General features: G+C 39.0%; 1 long non-coding RNA gene across 1 annotated transcript in view; it reads left to right on the top strand.

Moving 5' to 3' along the window:
* Positions 1-1,681: 1,681 nt before the first annotated feature.
* The window catches only part of LOC134739488 (uncharacterized), an 89,586-nt gene continuing 71,654 nt past the window's right edge, over positions 1,682-19,613 (top strand). The window contains exons 1-2 of the long non-coding RNA XR_010126182.1: positions 1,682-1,812; positions 16,981-17,300. This is a non-coding gene — a long non-coding RNA (uncharacterized LOC134739488). The remainder of the gene's footprint in view (positions 1,813-16,980; positions 17,301-19,613) is intronic.

Here is a 19,613-nt window from a genome sequence, read left to right as displayed (position 1 = left end):
AGCAAGGGAAGACCTCAAAATTATTTCTCCACAGACACGTGATTCAGAAACAATTTTAGCACAATTTGAGGAGTTCCCAGGAAAGATCTCTTTTTTTGTCATTTGATGAGATTAAATTCCTAAAAAGCGCATTTTGATTCTTGGCCATGACATTAGACAGCACATCCCAAATACTTAAATACCAAGCTTTGTCTGCTAATCATTGCCAGTAATTGATCACTTAATGGATCAATTGAACAAGTCTAGCAAATCAACGAAGTCATCCTCAAGGGTTTCTAATCCCATGCAGACACATGAGAGGATATCTCCCAACACCAAGTAGTCTGATTACCACTATCAAGCCCAGCTTCCTTACTCCAGGGCTCCAATGGTCTATGGCTCTTTGATTTTTTAAATAAACTGCTGGAACCTCTTATGCTGTCACTAGCTGGCAGCTCAGTGTCTCCTTCACAACCCACCCCCTAGCGATTCCCTTACATATCTGGGCTCCTACACAGGCCTCAGCTGTGTCCCACTGGGTTGTAGCCATTTGAGTTCATATTCACATGTTCAGTGTCAGCTATTGTTCCTGAGTGCCTGGGCTATGCCAGGTGGCTGGACCCTAGGAGACTTGCAGCCTCAGCCCCGGCTCTCTGACAGCGAGCACTCCCTCCGGGATGCTTAGGCTGCAGAGTTAAGCACTGGACACAGTCAAGACTCTTTTACCTTTTTAATTGACAAATAATAATTGTATATATATATATATATATATATATGGGGCACAATGTGATGTTTATATATGTATACATTGTGGAATGATTATACAGTATCGAGCTGAGTAATATATCCATCACCTCACATACTTGCCATATTTTTGTGGTGAGAACATTTAACCTCTATTCTTTTTAGCAATGTTGAAATATACACTACATTATTATTAGTTATGGTCACCTTGCTGTCCAGTAGATCTGAAAACAGATTCCTCCTGTCTCACGGGAACTTTGTACTCTTTGGTCAACTATTCCAGCCGCCCTGCCCACCATCCCCCCTGCCTCTGGTAACCAACATTCTCCTCACTACTTCTGTGAGTTCAACTTTTTAAGATTCCACCTATAAGTAAAGTGAAGTCATGCAGTCTTGACTGTTTCGATATTCAGTTCCCGTAAGGAAGGTCTAGAGGGTTGGGCTAAGATCAGATGGTGAGAGGGCAAGATGCCATGGAAAAGGGCTTGGAGTTTGAATTTCACTCTATAAACAGTAAGTGTAACTATTGAAGATTCCTTCCTTCCTTCCCTCCCTCCCTCCCTTTTTTCCTTCCTTCTTTCCTTCCTTCCTTTTTTCCTTCCTCCCTCCATTCTTTCCTTCCTTCCTCCCTCCCTCCCTTCTTTCCTTCCTTCTTTCCTTCCTTCCTCCCTCCCTCCCTTCCTCTGTTCCTTCCTTTCGTTGAGACAGGGTCTCGCTCTATCACTTAGGCTAGAGTACAGTGGTACCATTTCGTCTCACTGCAGCCTAGACCTCCCAGGGCTCAAGGGATCCTCCTGCCTCATCCTCCCCAGTAGCTGGGACTACAGGTGTGCACCACCATGCCTGGCTAATTTTCTCTCTCTCCCTCTCTCTCTCTCTCTCTCTCTCTCTCTCTCTCTCTCTCTATATATATATATATATTTTTTTTTTTTTTTTTTTTTTTTTTTTTTTTACAGAGACGGAGTTTAGCCATGTTACCCAGGCTGGTCGTTAACTCCTGGCCCCAAGTGACCTTTTTGCCTTGGCCTCTCAAAGTGCTGGGATTACACGTGTCAGCCACCATGCTTGGCCAACTATTTCCGATTCTAGGTAAGGATGAGACATGAAGAAATGGATGTGTCAAGTGAGAGCACTGTAATGGAAAGGAAAAGGTGGTTTATGATCCTGACATTTTAGAGAACCTGTAAGCATGTCACCACGCTCTGCAAACATGGGGTCAAATCACACATTTTCTTAGTGGTCTTGGTGGCAGATTCAGGGGAATCTGGGGTCAGAGAAGAGAATTAAAGGCAAATTGTGTGTTAGACTTTTCCAGGGAACCATAAACAGAAATGTATGTAACTTACCTGCAGTTGATTTACATGAAGGGATAAAGCAGAACACTGACCATCTCGGCCACTATGGATCAAGTCTTGTGGGACAGGAGTTTTAGAAGTGCTGAGCCCTGCTCTAAAGGTACAATTGTTCAGCTACTCTTGTCTTTTCTTCTGTTCCCAGGCAGCCCTGCCCCTGCTTTCCTCTTTACCTCATAGCTTCTGTTTGCTCACGGATTCTACCGCCTTAGAACTTCTGATTACTGCCTTTTTCTCTTCTCTCTCTTTAAGTTCACCCATCTGTTCTCTAAATCAGAAGTCGCCAAACTTTTTCTCTAAAAGTCAAGATAGATATTAACAGTAAATATCCGAGTCTTTGCAGGCCATGTGATCTCGGCTGTCGCAACTCAAGGATGCCCTTGTAGTACAAAAGCAGCCTTGGGCAGCTTGCAAACGGATTGGCGTGGCTGTGTTCCAATACAACTTTATTTACAAACAGTGAGATTTGAATTTCATATAGGCTCAACATGGTACAAAATTTTCTTCTTTTATATTTTTTCAACCATTTAAAAAGGTAAAAACTATTCCTTGCTTATGGTCCATATAAGGACAGATGGTGTGGCTGAATATGGCCTATAGGCTATAGTTTGTCTATCCTTGGTCTAGATTCTTCTCTAATTCACATTTATATTTTACAATAGAGGATACTTACTGGTTTAACCAATGATCACATTTAAGGTCTTGGGCTTTGAAGTGTTTTAAATTAATTTTTTAATTTAAAATTTTTATGGACACATAAAAGTTGTGCACAATATGGCCAGGCGTGGTGGCTCACGGCTGTAATCCTAGCACTTTGGGAGGCCAAGGTGGGCGGATTGCCTGAGCCTTGGAGTTTGAGACAAGCCTGGGCAACACGGTGAAACCCTGTCTCTACTAAAATACAAAAAAAGTTAGCCAGGCATGGCGGCGTGCACCTGTAGTCCTAGCTGCTCAGGAGGTTGAGGCAGAAGAATTGCTAGAACCCGGGAAACGGAGCTTGCAGTGAGCCGAGATCACCCCACTGCACTCCAGCCTGGGTGACAGAGCGAGACTCTGTCCAAAAAAGAAAAAAAAAATAGAGTTGTGCACATATTTATGAGGTAAATGTAAAATTTTTTATACAAGCATACAATGTGTAATGATCACATCAGGGTAATTGGAATATCAATCACCTCACTTATTTATCATTTTTTGGTGTTGAGAACATTCCAATTCTATTCTTCTAGTTATTATGAAATATACAATAAATTGTTGTTAACTATAGTTGCCCTGTTGTGCTACTGAACACCAGACTGTATTCCTTCCGTCTAGCTGAATTTTCAGACCCATTAACCACCCCCTTCTTATCTCCCCTTTCCCACCACCCTTCTCAGCCTCTGGCTACCACAGTTCTACCCTGTATTTCAATGAGATCAACTCTAAATTCCACGTATCAGTGAGAACATGTGACATTTGGGCTTATTTTACATAACCCCCACTTCGACCAATGGTATTGCAAATGACAGGATTTCATTCTTTTTATGGCTGAATAGTACTCTGTTGTGTATATGTACCCTATTTTCTTTATTTATCCATCCTCTGATAGACATTTGGGTTGATTCTATGTCTTGGCTATTGTGAATAGTTCTGCAGTAATCACAAGAATACAGATATCTCTATGATATACTGATTTCCTTTCTCTTGGGTATATATCTAGCAGTGTGATTGCTGAATCATAGGGTAATTCTATGTTTAGATTTTTGAGGAACCTCCATACTGTTCTTCATAGTGGCTGTATTAATTTACATTCCCACCAACAGTGTATGAGGGTTCCCCTTTCTTTGCATCCTCCCCAGCATCTGTTATTATTCATCTTTTTGATAAGAGCCATTTTAACTGGAATGGGATAATATCTCACTGTGGTTTTGATTTGCATTTCTCTGATGATTAGTAATGTTGAGCTTTTTTTTCATATACCTGTTGGCCATTTGTTTGTCTTCTTTTGAGAGATGTCTATTCAGATCTTTTGCCCATTTTAAAATTGGATTCTTTGGGATTTTTTTTTTCCTACTAAGTTGCTTGAGTTCTAGTCTTTGCCATTTGCTTGGGGTCTGAATTCCAGGTCTAGCTGCACTTATTAGCTGCATAAACTAAAGCAAGTTATGCAAATTTTGGGGGCTTCAGTTTTTTTCCTTTGGTAAAACGAAGATAGCATGAATTCCTAATTCAATGAGTTGGTGCCAGAACCAAACAAGAGACAATGGTGTTAAAGTGCTTAGCTCAGAACTTGGCACATAATAAGTAAACACTCAGTAAGTGTTCGCTGTGATGATGATGATAATTAGATACTCATTGGGCCTTTCCCGGCCTACACGGGGCCAACCTATGCCAGGGTGACCCAGGAGAGAAGGGCCTTACTCTATTTTGTTCATTGTTATAACACATGGTATTAGCTGCTTAATACATATATGTCGAGTAAATCTACAAATCCCCAGTTCTATCAACTAGGGTAGGGTAGCAGAGACCCATAAAGCACTGCATAGTGACCTATATATGAAGATTCTCAGGTTTCTACTCTCTCAGAAGGGGTCGGTAGGCTGGAGGAGCACTCAAGGCATCATGTCCTGGGCTGTAATTGTGACTAATATTCATTGATCATCTAATATAACAAACAAGGAAGAAGAAACGCTTCAGAGGGCAGAGCCGAGGGAGGCGCAGGAGGGCTAGAGTTGTTGACATGGAGGTGAGGAAGTTGCTTCAGAAAGAGGAGAAGTAACAGAGTAAAAGCAAAAGCTTCTCTAAGGGCTTTATTAGTTTTAAACTATTTTCATTGTAAAGAAAGACAGAGACACATAAAACATAGAAATCACATGCATGGCTTAATAAATTATTAGAAGGCAGACACCACTCAGGTGAAGAAATTGAACCTTGTCAGCCACACTGAAAGCACCCTGCATAGCCCTGTCCCAATCGCAAACCCCCTCTCCCACTGTAACTACAGTAACTATAACCCTCACTTTGACAGTAATAACTTTCTTGAGGTTTTAAAAAACAGTTTTATCACCCTGATGTGCATTCCTCAAAATACAGTTTACTCCTACCCATTACAAAAGTGGATGTCTTTTAAGTCTCTTTTTAATGTATAGATTTCTCCACCATCCCTTTCATTTTATTCCATTAGGTTGATGAACTCGGGCTGTTTAACCTGTAGAGTTTCCCATAGTCTGCACTTTGCTGATTGATACTCTTGGTGCAGTTCAACATGTTCCTCTGTCTTTTGAATTTCCTGCAAATCGGCAGCTGAATCCAGAGACTGGATCAGACCCAGGTTTGATCCCTTTGGCAAGACTAAAGGTGGTCTTTATATGCTCTAGTGTTTCTCCTGGCTTAGTCATCAGGTCATCATTTCAGTAATGATTTTTGGCAGGATGGTGATGATGCATAATATCTGATTGTCTCACTTCTTGTGGTTTTCGCATCCATTGCTGCTAATTGTCCATAATGTATAGTCATTCATTTGTGGCTACAAAAATAGTGATATTTTAATTCTATCATTTCTTTTTCATTTATTAGTTGAAATACTTAGATAAATAGATATGTTCTTTCTTCTATGATTTAGCTCCTATTTGATATGGTTATTTTCCTTTATTTACAAGTTTCGAAGATACATTGGTTCCTATCTTCTGAAAGAGATTTAAAAAATGGCATTGTAAACCCATGGATTTAAACACATTTTGTAGCTTTAAATGCGTTATAATGATGATCAGTATTGAAGTTAATTTGTCCAGTCTTTAGACAGTGGGGCCTTCTTCACTCACTCTGAGTCCTTATGGCATGACCGTTGCAGTGATTGATAGCTTCTTTGATATTACCTAATATAAAATGTTCCTTACTTATCTTCTTTTTTTTTTTTTTTTTTTTTTTGAGACAGGGTCTCGCTCTGTTACCCAGGTTGGAGTACAGTGGCATGATTTTGGCTCACTGTCGTCTTGACCTCCCTAGCTCAGGCAATCCTCCCACCTCAGCCTCCCGAGTAGCTGGGACTTACAGGCGTGCGCCACCATGCCTAGATATTTATTCTGTTTTTTTGTTTTGATTTTCTTATTCAGAAACTCATATTAGCCATTAAAAAATTTCCTTTTCTTTCCTTCAATATTGATTGATCTCTTTCTTTTTTAATTTTTAAATTTTTATGGACATAGTTATACATATTTATAGGATACATGTGAAATTTTTATACAAGCATATACCATGTAATGATCAAATTAGGGTAACTGGGATAGTGTCACCTCAAGAATTTATTTTTTTTTGTTTTAGGAACTTTTCAATTCCACTCTTCTAGTTATTTTGAAATACACAATAAATTGTTAACTGTAGTCATCCTTCTGTCTAACTGAACACCAGGTATTATTCCTTCTGTCTAACTGAACACCAGGTATTATTCCTTCTATCTAACTGAACACCAGGTATTATTCCTTCTATCTAACAGGACTTCTGTATCCATTGATCAGTCCCTCTTTATCTTCCCCTCCCCACTACCGTTCCTAGCCTCTGGTAACCATCATTCTACTCTCAACCTCCATGAGGTCAAATTTTTAAGCTTTCACGTGTGAGTGAGAACATGTGATATTTATCTTTCTGTGCCTGGTTTATTTCACTTAACAAAATGTCCTTTAGTTCCATCCACGTTGCTGCAAATGACAGGATTTCATTCTTTTTTATGGCTAAATAATATTCCATTGTGTATGTGTATAATATTCCAATGTGTACCACATTGTCTTTATCCGTTCATCTGTTGATGGGTACTTAGGTTGATTCTGTATCTTGGCTATTGTGAATTGTACTGCATCAAACATGGGAGTGAAGTTATCTCTTTGATACACTGATTTCCTTTCTTTTGGATATATACCCAGCAGTGGGATTGCCGGATCATAAGGTGGTTCTATTTTTAGTTTTGTGAGGAATCTCCATACTGTTTTCCACGTGGCTGTACAAATTCACATCCCCACCAACAGCGTAGTAGGGTTCTTCTTTCTCCACATCCTTGACAGCATCTGCCTGTCTTTTGGTCACTTTCTCTTGAATCTCTTTTGTGTATTTATTTATTTTAGATGTTTAAAAATTTCCATTTTTTTTTTTACCTTCTATTTCTTGTGAGACATTATCTATTGTGTTTATAAGCTCTAGTGTTCCTTCTGGTTTAGACTTCATTTCTGAAGTGATTTTTGCTTTAATTTCTGATTCTTTCCTGAAGCCTGTCATCTCATTTCTGCACTTTTCCATTTCTGATTCATGCTGCTCTTTCATGTATTATGTCATTATCTTAATGTCTTAGATTGTTTTGAAATACTGGGTTTCTGTTTTGTTCTTTTATGAGGACACATCTTTCTAGTGTGCTTTCATTGTCTGTCTGTTGGGGTATTATTCTATGACTTGTTCGCTTCTTATCATAACATTGTATGAGATTTGACCTCAATACTTTTCTGTTGTTCATTTCTATGTGAAATTAGTTTTCTTGAACTTTAAGAATGAGGCTGGCTGGCTGGGTGCCGTGGCTCACGCCTGTAATTCCAGCACTTTGGGACGCCGAGGCGGGCGGATCACAACATCAGGAGTTTGAGACCAGCCTGGCCAACATGGTGAAACCCCGTCTCTACTAAAAATGTACAAAAATTAGCCGGGCATGGTGGCATGTGCCTATAATCCCAGCTACTGGGGAGGCTGAGGTGGGAGAACTGCTTGAACCCGGGAGGTGGAGGTTGCAGTGAGCTGAGATGGCACCACTGTACTCCAGTCTAGGGAACAGAGCAAAACTCCATCTCAAAAAAAAAAAAAAAAAAGAAAAAAAAGAATGAGTCTGGCTTCGAGGTAGCTGTTCTAATTTCACAGAGCTCCCTCTTCTGTTGCTCCTCTGTAGTGTTCATGAGTATGGCAGCTTGCTCTCTGAGACTTCTTGGCTCTCTTCAAGCCCTCTTACTGTCGGTGACTTCATCTCTTTCGTCCCTGTCCTGCACAGTGTTGACTCCACTGCCCACTATTTCTGTGCTGCGTGGGGCCCAGGGCTTCATTGTGACTTCTGTGGGTCCTAGGCCTCTGTAGGTTCCTTCCTCTATTAAAAATGTTAAAAATTATATTTTACAACTGCATTGAATATAAAGGCAAATCTATTATATATGAAAACATTTTATTTGACCTAAAAGTGCATTTTTCCTTTTTGATTTTAAAAGAAATTGAAATTTTTCATGGTTTCCTGAAAGTACTGTGGGCCCCTGACATTGTGTCTACAGTGCCAGATGGATGACTCCGCCCTGGAGGGACCCTGTCGTGGAAGTGTGCCCTGGTGGGTGGTTTTTGAGCATTCCTAGTGGCTAGACTGTTTCAGCCCCTTCTTAGCCTTTCTGGGCTCCTTGCACTCAGCTGGTACTGGATTGGCAAAACCTTCCCCATTTTAGCAGTTCTTCTCAAATGAATCATGCTTTCCTGCAAGTGGAAGTTTGCATGTTGGCTCTCCGGGGCCTCATGTTCTCTGGCTCCTCGGATGCCACCTGTCTCTGCACTCTGCCTCCTCCTGCACACGTGTTCCTATCATGTAGTTCTCTCGGCTGCTGGTGGTTTGTCCTCACCTACTTGTACTCTGATGTGTGTGGGGACATGTTATCATCTAGCTTGGTCGCAAATGTTGTCTAGGGAATTTTGGTTTGGGGATTTAGTTGTTCTCTCTCCTTTGATGTGTGGATTGAGAGAGACTGAAAAACTGTACTGCTCCTGCCACCATCTTTCTAAGAGCTTTGAATAAACTTCCCGTCTCAATAATTCATGAGAACCTCTTCAATTGTCCCGCAAGTCCAGAGTAAGATCCCATTGCTCCCAAATATCCTCCTTTCTAAAATTCTAACAATAAAGGGTTAATTTGGAGGTGACTAGCATGCTTTAAAGACACCGATATCTTTGGAATGGTTAAGGGGGGTAATCAGTGACTCATACACTGGAGTGAATTATTTTCAGAGAGATTTTTGGTTTTCTTAACCCATAGTCAAGTGACATTAAGAGACAAGCGTGAGGTGGACATGAGAAAATTTTGGAGTTGGGATACTGGTAGGGGTCCAGCTTCTGGGCACACAGTGGACAAGGAGTAGGGATTCTTAGATAGGCATAGAGGAATCAGACACACTTTACTTTGGATCTTGCCTGTCCTCAGCCAATCCTTACAGTGTCCTATGTACTTGAAAAGCCTTTATGTAGATAAGAGGATTTCTACCTTAACCTTAAATTTCAGTGAATTATATTAATATTTTGTACTGACTAAAGATTTCATTTCTACCCATGGGAATTGAAATTGTGATTGCCTAAAACACCAATCAGGCAGAAAAAAAATCTGTAATGGAAGATGCCAGCTTATTCTTTTATTTATTTATAGATTTATGTTTATTTTTATTTTTGAGTCAGGGTCTTGCTCTATTGCGCAGGCCGGAGTGCAGAGGCACAATCATGGCCACTGCAGCATCAAACTGCTGGGTTCAAGCGATCCTTCCACCTCGGCATCCCAAGTAGCTGGAACAATAGGTGCATGCCACTGCGCCTGGCTAATTTTTAAATTTTTTGCAAAGATGGGGTCTTGTTATGTTGCCCAGGCTGGCCTTGAACTCCTAGGCTCAAGCAATCTTCCCACCTTGGCCTCCCAAAGCTCTGGGATTATAGGCATGAGCCACCATGCCTGCCCTGTAGTTTGTTTATTTATTTATTTATTTATTTATTTATTTATTTATTTATTTACACAGGGTCTCCCTTTGTTGCCCAGGCTAGAGTGCAATGGCACCATCTCAACTCACTGCAGCCTCTCAGGTTCAAGTGATTCTCCCACCACAGCCTCCCGAGAAGCTGGGACTACAGGTGTGTGCCACCATGCCTGGCTAATTTTTGTATGTTTTTGTAGAGATGGGGCTTCACCATGTTGGCCAGGCTGGTTTTGAACTCCTGACCTCGAGTGATCCACCTGCCTTGGCCTCCCAAAGTGTTGGGATTACAGGTGTGGGCCACTGTGCCCGGCCTTGTAGTTTATTCTGGATGTTCTTGTGCCTCCTCAAAAATGCAGTAATCTATTTAACTCTCCCAACTGCCAGGTTACAGGACTGATGCACAGCTATGAACCTGGAATGACCCTTTTTATTCTTGTAAAGAACAAAATTGAGTCGGGGCACCTTATTTCAGTCACACATGCGTGCTGGTTATTTATCAATTGCCTCTCAGCTTCAAGCCCACCCTTCTCTATTTTGTTTGGTGATGCTAGGGGTAGGAGTCTGCAAACGACATTTCTCACGCTCCCGTGAAACTGGCTTCTTGTAAGTTTCTGCAAATGGTAGACAATTAGAAGGCAGGGAGAAGGCAAAAAGAGCCTCTATTTCCAGAGCCTGTTAGCAACCACCCATTATTAGAAAAGAGCTAAGGCTCCCCATCAAGCTTCATTGACATTCTCGGCACCAGCTAGGATGTGCCCCTCAGAGGCACCATCACCAGCCGTCCTGCTCTTTCCTAGCCAAACCACCATTGTGCTGGTTTATCTCAAAGGTTTGAGCACCAGGTACGCAGGTCTCCTCCTTTGAGCTCCTAGATCTCAAAACCTCACCTCCTTCCATTAGTTCGCCTGGCCTCAGGTTGCAAGGTCCTTTCTGCAGTTACCACCACCTGGCTACCTCAGCCCGAAGGGTTGCTTTTGCTTCCAGTGATCACTGATATTTAGGTCACCTCAGCATCCCCTTTGCCCTTTCACCCTTGCAACTCATTCCTGGCAGTAAATTTCTTCAGTTCAAATCCCTAGTATACTTTTTGTTTATTGGATTGTTTATTGGAACTTGTTTTGCAAGTTCTAGTTATCTTTTGGCTGCTCTTCTCAAATTGGCCTGCCGTGCTTTGCAGTAAGTACACATCAGCCTGTTGGCTCTGAGGGCGGACTCTTGCCTTTCTTTTTATTGAGAGGGAATTACGTTTTCTACTTTTCTCCATTCTGAAACTCGGTCAACTGATATGTGTTTAGTGGGAGCTTTTATATCCTTGTATTCAAATACTCACTATGTTATTACAAGGGGAAATAATAATTTTATAACTCAATATTGTTAAAGCATCTAATGTATACAAACTATTGTGCCAAGAAAATTAGATTTAGGATAACAGTGCCATTTTAGAAGTAGGACAAAGGGATTAGAAGATCAAACCTAAGAAGAAAGATTAAATAAATGGTTATTATTTCTCTAGAGAAGACAGAAAGGATGTTTAATACTAGAATTACAAATGATTTTATGGGAGATAATAAATAGCAATTCTACGATCCACCTTGGGATGGCACATGATTGCATTTCTAGGGCTAAATGTGGCATAGAGGCTGAATATCAATGGCTTCCTTTCAGTGAAGGTTGTTAGGAAGACAAGCTACTGAGAAATAATGGGAAATGTCATTCTCTGAACATACACACACATTTCATATATATATGTACATGTATATATATGGTTCTTGTCTGCCTGGAGTGAGTTACTGGAGTCCTGCCGAGGGCATGGTCCAACCTGTTAACCTCTGTATGGCTTTCTCAGGTTTTAGGACTCTACTTCCAAGAATTTATGAGCTCCTTAGCTTTATTCACTCCTGGCTCTTGTTTTGTTGATGAAAAGCATACCCAGGGATCTTTATTCAGTTGGAGGGGCTGCTAATTGATTTTAAAAAATGCATTTTGTTCCTGGTCACTAATTGACTGATGGAGCAGCTGCTGGTCTGACAAAAACCAGGCTGGAAAGCAGTTCCCACTATGGGGTGGTCTGTTGCCAAACATGATTGCTTTTGCTTATCAACTGTAAAAGCACACCCTTACATATTCCCAGAGACTGGGGTTGTGTTTTATTTAAAAGTACTTCTTCACTGTCTTTAAAATAATGTCACCTTTAGAAAAGGTGAATTAACTTGTGCATATTATATACAGAATTTGAAGTCTGTTATCATTGAGCAATTTTGAAGAGTTCAAAAGCATGAGCCTGATTATCAAATAAATAATTTCAGATACTAAACCTTTTAAAATCCATGGAGATTTCAGTTGGCTAATAATGAAAATAATTATTTTATTTTTTGTTGTAGTCCAGGAATTAGATGCACTGAGTCAACATTGGCTTTGTGAATATGATAGCATATTAAAAGTATTAAACTTTACTAAAAAGCAATAAACTATGTCTTTTCATCGAAGATACTGATAGCTAATACTCTATATTTACATTTGGTGGCATTGGTAAAATCTAATAATTAGTAATGGATACTAATAAATAGAAAAACAGTGATTGATGAAAATAGAATCTCATATGCAATTAATATCAAATTGAAAGATATAATTATAAATTAGGAAATATTATGTTTATTTTGAACACAATGGAATGCACTATACCCAGGACCTGTGCCCTGAAGCAACCCAGTGATTATGTATATTTCTTAGAAGCCAAAGGGGTTAGAAACAGAAAAGTATTGTCTTCTGTTACATGAGAGAGAGTCCAATAGTTTTCTTTAAAAAAATCAATAAATCCTCACTAGGTATTAGCCTCTTGTTAATTATTGTGGCTAGCAGGGAGAGCAAGTCAGTGTTAGCGCCTTAATTGATTTTTGGTTGATTTTTAGTTTTCTTTTGAGTTCCTGTGGTTGTAGCTGTAAAGATTTAGGTTGGGGCATACCCATTTTAATCTAAGAAAGTCTCTTTCTCTTACCTTTTCTCTGCTGCCTAGGTAAGCTGTGACTGGACCTCCTGGTCCAAAAATCAGGAGACCTAACTTTTGGCACAACTCCATAGCTATGTGATATGACCTTAACAAAATGACAGAAAATCTCTGTGCCTAAGATTACCTGTTTGTAAAATGGTTGTATTCATCTGTTCAGGCTGCTATAACAAAATACTATAGTCTGGGTGGATTATGCACAACGGAAGTTTCTTTCTTACAGTTCTGGGGGCTGGAAAGCCCAAGGTTGAGGTGCCAATTGATTCAGGGTCTGGTGAGGGCCCACTTCCCAATTCATAGACCACTGTCTTCTGAGCCATATCACACTGTAGAAGGGTTGAGGGACTAATTTTAAGTGTGCTAATCCCATTCGTTAAGAGCTCCGCCCTCATGATTTGATTACCTTCCAAAGACCCCACATTCTATTATGACCTTGTGGGTTAAGATTTCAACACATGAAATAATTTTGGAGAGACACAAACGTTCAGTCCTTTGCTCTGGGTCTCTCTCTCTCTCTCTCTTTTTTTTTTAGAGACAGAGTCTTACTCTGTTGCCCAGGCTGGAGTGCAGTGGCCTGACCTCGGCTCATTGCAACCTCTGCCTCCCGGGTTCAAGCAATTCTCCTGCCTCAGCCTCCTGAGTAGCTGGGACTACAGGTGCTTGCCACCACGCCCAGTGAATTTTTTGTATTTTTAGTAGAGACGGGGTTTCACCATGGTAGCCAGGATGATCTTGATCTCCTGACCTCATGATCCGCCCACCTCAGCCTCCCAAAGTGTGGTTCTCTCCCTTCTTTAAAAAAATTAAAGATTGTGCTTTAATTATTTTAAAGCAGTGGACACTTGTCGTTCAAATACATTTGTACAGAGAAGCCCCATGTATTATGAAATGCATTTTCTCTGTTGAAAGGTTGGGAAGAAAGCTGAGTGCCTTTGACGCTGCCTGTACCACTTTATCTGCCTTCCTGCCTCCTAATAACCCTGGGAGTGCTTGAAGGAACCTCTGGGTGACAAGGAATACCCTTTGAAGAACACAAGATCAGATGACTTACATGTTCCCTTACAGCTATATGGTATAGTTTTAACCCAAATTTCTGTAATGATCCAGAAAGCCCCATGCTTATTTTCATACCCATGATGAAAATCATTTGTAAATATAAGATTTAAAGTATTCAATATCTAGCTTTTATAGAAACATTCACTATATGTTTTGCTTGTATTCACTGGAGTAAAATTATTTTTAGAAATATGTGTGTGTATATATATACATCTTAAGATTTGCGTCTTCTTACTAGGAGGTGATAAGAAGGTTATAATAAGATCACATGAAACAGTTTAGAATTTGACAATGCAATTCGATTCAGTTTCATTCAGTGAGCATTTATGTAGCGCCTACTGTGTAGAAGACACTGTGCAAAGCTGGATCTAAAGCTCCTAAGGGTTACAAAGATGAATGACAGACTCTGTCCTCAAGTTCTTTCTGATATACTCCTTGTCAGAGATTTTAACTTTTTAATACATTCTAAGTGTAAGAAGTGTAACGTACCTAGGGAGAAATTGGTTTGAAGCACATAGAATAAATAAATGAATGAATAAATGCCATTGAATAGGTCAAACGTCTTGTGGCCACATATGGGCAATGTGTGCCAAGGGTCAAGTAAAAGTGTCCCCAAATGGAGAGCTATTCTGTCCTTCTTGTGTATTAATGTCGATCCATCTATACTAATGGATTTAGCATGAAAGGAAGCAAGGTGGGGGTGGAGAAGTGAGAGTCACTGCCTCTCAGACTTCCATCCTTCATTAATATTAATGCTGTCTTCAACCCGTGCAAGTTGGCACAACACAGCCTAAAAGCTTAATACAAGAAAAATAGTTCTGATGCTCCTGATTCATTGACATCAAGCACCAAACGGTCTCCTGGTATACCATGTGCCTTCGTTTTTGTCCAATGAAGAGGAATTTCCCTTCAGTACAAGTTGGACACAGTAAGGGTTTTGTGTGTTCTCCCAGAAGTTTATTATTTCAGTTTTAAAACAATTTTCCATCTACTGGCCCACATTAACCCTGAACAAAAACAGACTTAGCTTGTAGGAATTAACGTGTTTTGTAAATCAGCATAAAATGAACCCTTCTTTCAATTAGTAAATGTTTACTTGCATCCTTTGAATTCAATCCTGGGAGTCATTTTCCTGTAGCCCAGGAGCTCAGACAAGCCTACAGACAGGGGAAACTCAGAATGTGTTTGTGTGATCAGCTCAGGGGGTTTGTGCCCAGATCTGTGTCTGGTGAGCAATTCTGTTCTGAATTTGTGAAACACAATGATCGAAACAATGTCATTATATGTCTTCCTTGGGCCAAACATGCTTCGGTAAAAACTCAAAATATTAACATACAATGTTAGAATAATCTCAGAGATTTAAAAAAAATCAAGGTCTAGAGGTAATAAGACTTGTTAAAAAAATACTCAGTGAGCAATTGGCAAAGTTGGTACTTTCCAAGGCCTCCTGCCTGTCAGTGTAGTATTCTTTATATTCAAAAGATGTCTTTTACATTCCCCAGAGCCATAATCTGTGATTTAGAGACCCATTTTATTTCTAAGCGTGCTCAAACCAAAAAGAAAACAAAAGATTAAGCAGGTTTTTGCAACTATTACCTAATTCCACCGCAGCCTACCACTGCATCTGGCTTTTCATCTGCTCTTCAATCTTTCTTACTCAAAAGCAAACTCAAAGATAGTTGATGCCAGAAATAAAGCAAAAAATCAAGAAAAAAACACCTTCCTACAAAAAGCCCATAAAATGAATTTGAAAGAAAACAAATGGATATATTTCAGCTCTCTCTCCACTTCTCTTCTTCTATCACAGCTTCCTGTCCCATTTTCTCGTCTAATATTAAAGTGTCTGCACATGAGGGCAGATACACGTGGCAAGAAAAGACACAGAAGGTGGCAAATGTTTCCTTTTCTTTCTTCTTCTTTTTAATATGAAGAGCTTTTCAGAATTTGCAGATGTTAGACTTGGGTAATGGTGTCTTAGCTGTATTCCTGCACTGTATAGAGGTTTTGAGGGTGACTTCTTAATTTGTGCAGTGTCTGAGATGCCGTGTCTGGGTGCAAGACAGACTGTGACTAGCAAGTGGCTTCTTCCGGAGGCCTGAGTCAGGGTCAGACTGATAGCTGGGAGGTAAAAGACATTATACCGTGTTATCAATTCTTGCTCAAAGTCTTATTTTAATAGTTTAATATTTACATTTAAATAGTTCCCCCAAAACCAACAAAACCCTTCAAATACCCTAACTTTTAGTGTCAGCCTTTTTCAAAGGAAGAGCAACTATTTACGGACTTCTTATGCCGTCAACATTTACAAGCTATTATTTAAATCACAACTTATAATAATTCCTCAAAGTTAAAAGGAAAATTTTCCTAATATGAGAGTTGGTGGATGATTTTCGAGATTCATACTTCTCTTTCTTTTTAGAGGACAAAAGAAAGCAAAGCATAAAAAGAGAAATGGTTTTTAATACTAAGTAGAAAAACGCAATATATATGTAGAAAATATATGCTCCATTTGAATTCATATTTACATGTTTCGTAAGCTCAAATAATATATGTTTTTTCATTATTTTAGTAAAATTAAAGAATGGGCATTCAGCTATATTTAAATTTTCATATTGCTCATGCTAGTTTAGGCACACCAGATCACTTCGGCATAATAAATTCCTACATGAGTATTGCACAGATACTAAGACACTGTAATATTTTTCTTTTAAGTGTGAATTGAAGAAAAAATATTAATAGATAGGCACATTTTTATGTTAGCCATTATTACAATTTACTAATGAGAAATCTGACATGCTATTTCCTATTACTTTAATATGTTATATATTATAAAATGTTTTCCCACATTATAGGCGTTAATTGTTAAAAAAAATCCTGTGTAATTTCTTGTGATTTATGGGCCTGCCATTGGTGACTAGGTGCGGGAGAACTTTGGCTTCTGTGGACTTGTTCAGGGAGAGGATGTGTGAAAAGTTGAGGAAGCCCAATTAGAGAAAGGCACTGAGAAAAATTTTAAAAAATCTATCCTGCTGAGAGGCAGGCATTTTTTCTGGATGACAAATGTCTGGAGTTCTCAGTTTTACAAAAAAAAGAGTGCTCACCCCTGGCCTCTTATCCTTTTGTCATGTAGGTAACCTAAGCTGTGGAAAAAGAGACCATCTGGAAAGAATGCTGCGGTTTCACAGAGCCAACATTATTCTCTACCTCCCCTTCCTCTTCCTCTTTCTTTATGGATGGCAAACAGTGTTCAGATGACAGATTTTGGAAAATTGTCTTAGGAGACGCATTCTCAGGCAGTTCCAGCGTATTGGTATTTTGGATGTTTCTCTGCATTTTGTCATACGGTTCAGAAGGGTGATAGGCTTTCTGTGAACTGCTGGGCTTCAAGAAGGCTATTATCTTCCACTCAGGTTTAATTGAGGAATTTATGGGATTTTGCCACTTTGTGAGGTAAGTTAGATATAAATGCCTTATGATTTATATGTGAAAGATTTTTCATTATGTATCGACATAAATCTTATTAATCCACTACATTTCTAAGATGTCATGGTCAACTGAAGAAATTCTTCACCAGTTTTCCTTGTAAATAAAAATTAAGTGCATTCTTCATTTTTTAATGATAGTCAGCATCTACTTATACTCTATCGTGATATCACTTCATCTGTGTTGTCATCTTAAATAGCATCCTTTTAATTGTTTCATGTCAACAAATAAGGTTTAATGAAGAGAAATATACAAATTTTGCAGCTTATATTCTAAAAGAGGTGCAATATTTTAGCCAATTAGTGGGAGTGAAAAACCAACTTGAGAAATAAATCTGTAAGTGAATGCTACTGGTTTTCAAAGGCATCTTCTTGACAAGAATCAAATGAACACTATCTCTAAAAATCTAATCCGAAGGCAAAACAGATTTCTTAGTGTGATTATTAAAATAATTGCCACCTTCTGGTGTAAAGTGATGTCAACAGTGAACAATCAAGTAATGCCCTTTGCTTTGGGTACAGTCAAGCACTCAAAGCTACCGTGAAATAGGATTGGACGGGACCTTTCATTTCATATGAGAATTAATTCTCTAAATGCAGCGGAGAGGAGGCAGCTTATTTTTTCCCCCCAGCAAGCAGCTAGAAACGAGTCTGCGGGAGGCCATATTTTTTCTTCCTCATTTCTTAGTGTGTGCATGTATGTTACCAAGTATCATGGCAAATAATTTATTTTTTTCAATATAGTTCCATCAGAAGAGAAAAAAAAATGGCAGAATTTTCCCAAAGGTCTTATGGCTTTAAAAAATTACACTTTGACATCTAAATTGTTTTCTAAGGACTGAATTAAAGGTCACATTTTTTTTTTTCAACTGCAGTAAAAGCTTCACAGCTGCTTTGGGGTTCTCTGTAAGAGAGCACAGCTCCATTCTGGATTTCCAACAGATCTCCCCAGGAAGAGTCCATACATGTGTAATTTGTGGCAAACCTCAGTTATGGAGACCAACTCTTCTCAAAAAGGTTAAGTTAGTAGCCATAAAGAGACAAGTGCCATGTATATGCAGTTACTGAATACCCTGCCCTGTATATTAAAAAGTGTTTTGAAAGAAACAATTCTATAGCTGAAGACCTCAGGTTTAAGAACTTACTGACTTTAAATGTATTCAGAATAAAGAAATAAATATTAAGTATGTGATTTTACATGTAAATTTCTGTCATTTGCATCTCATAACATTATCTTTTGTGTCAAATCTGTTAACAATGCCTTTAACGTCTAAAATGCAGCACATTTACCACTTCTTGAACTTCTACAGTTGAAAAAGCAAATGCAAGACTAAAAAAAAATAAAAAATTAGGTGATCAGTAACACATTTCTTCTCCATCAGATTATTTTTTCCACGTACAAAGTTCCTGTTTGATTTTTCAATTATTCACAATGTCAGAATGATAGATATAAGAGAGTAACCAACTAACCAGGGAAATGTCTGCCTAATAATATTCAATATAAAGATTCCAAATGATGCTTTATGATGGATTAAACTTTCCCCTGTTCTGCCTCATTAGGGTTCTCCCAATTTGACCCAGTTCAAACCTATTACTTAATACATATCTAACAGTAAAATTGCATAAATGTTCACTGGTACAATAGAAGCTAAATGAGCAGTTTCAGATAATTTAATTAAGTTGTAGGTCTTCTAATATAATTCCTTAAGTATGTGAACTTTTAACTTGTGTTAACTCAATTTCCTTATGCTTTCATTTACCATTTGTTGGGGACATTACAGTGATTAGCCAAAGTCCTTCCAGCTACTAATGTTCTCCATAAATTTTGATTTAAATTGACTGTCACTTTCTCACTATAATAAAGTAGATATTTGACATCTCAAAAAAAGAGAACTGGTCTAGTATATTATGTTGCCAAAGAGTGGCACGTTTTTCTCTATCACACAGAATCCACATAAAATACCCCTTAATAAAGGCCATTCAGAGTAGGCAGAATAAAGTGAATTGCGTACTACATATTCATAGACATGTACACTTTAGCATTTCTTGAAAAACTAGGCTCCTAGATGCCTTTGGTATTGAAAACACATGTGGCATCATGTTCCCATGTAATTGTTTTGTATTTGGTGGTTATCAATGTCAGCATTTAGGAACTCTCTCTCTCTGTATTACAATAGGAAGGTAGCAGCTCTTCTGTTTCAGCTGAGGTCAAAAGCAAGATTTGGCCAAGTGGGCTAAGCTCAGATACTTCTTCCATGCTTTCTCAGCACAGATAACTAAA

Source organism: Pongo pygmaeus, chromosome 3, assembly GCF_028885625.2.
Source record: "Pongo pygmaeus isolate AG05252 chromosome 3, NHGRI_mPonPyg2-v2.0_pri, whole genome shotgun sequence".
In the NCBI taxonomy this organism is placed as follows: Eukaryota; Metazoa; Chordata; class Mammalia; order Primates; family Hominidae; genus Pongo; species Pongo pygmaeus.
Note: the sequence above shows the minus strand (reverse complement) of the source record. Positions and strands in the feature narration are given on the sequence as shown.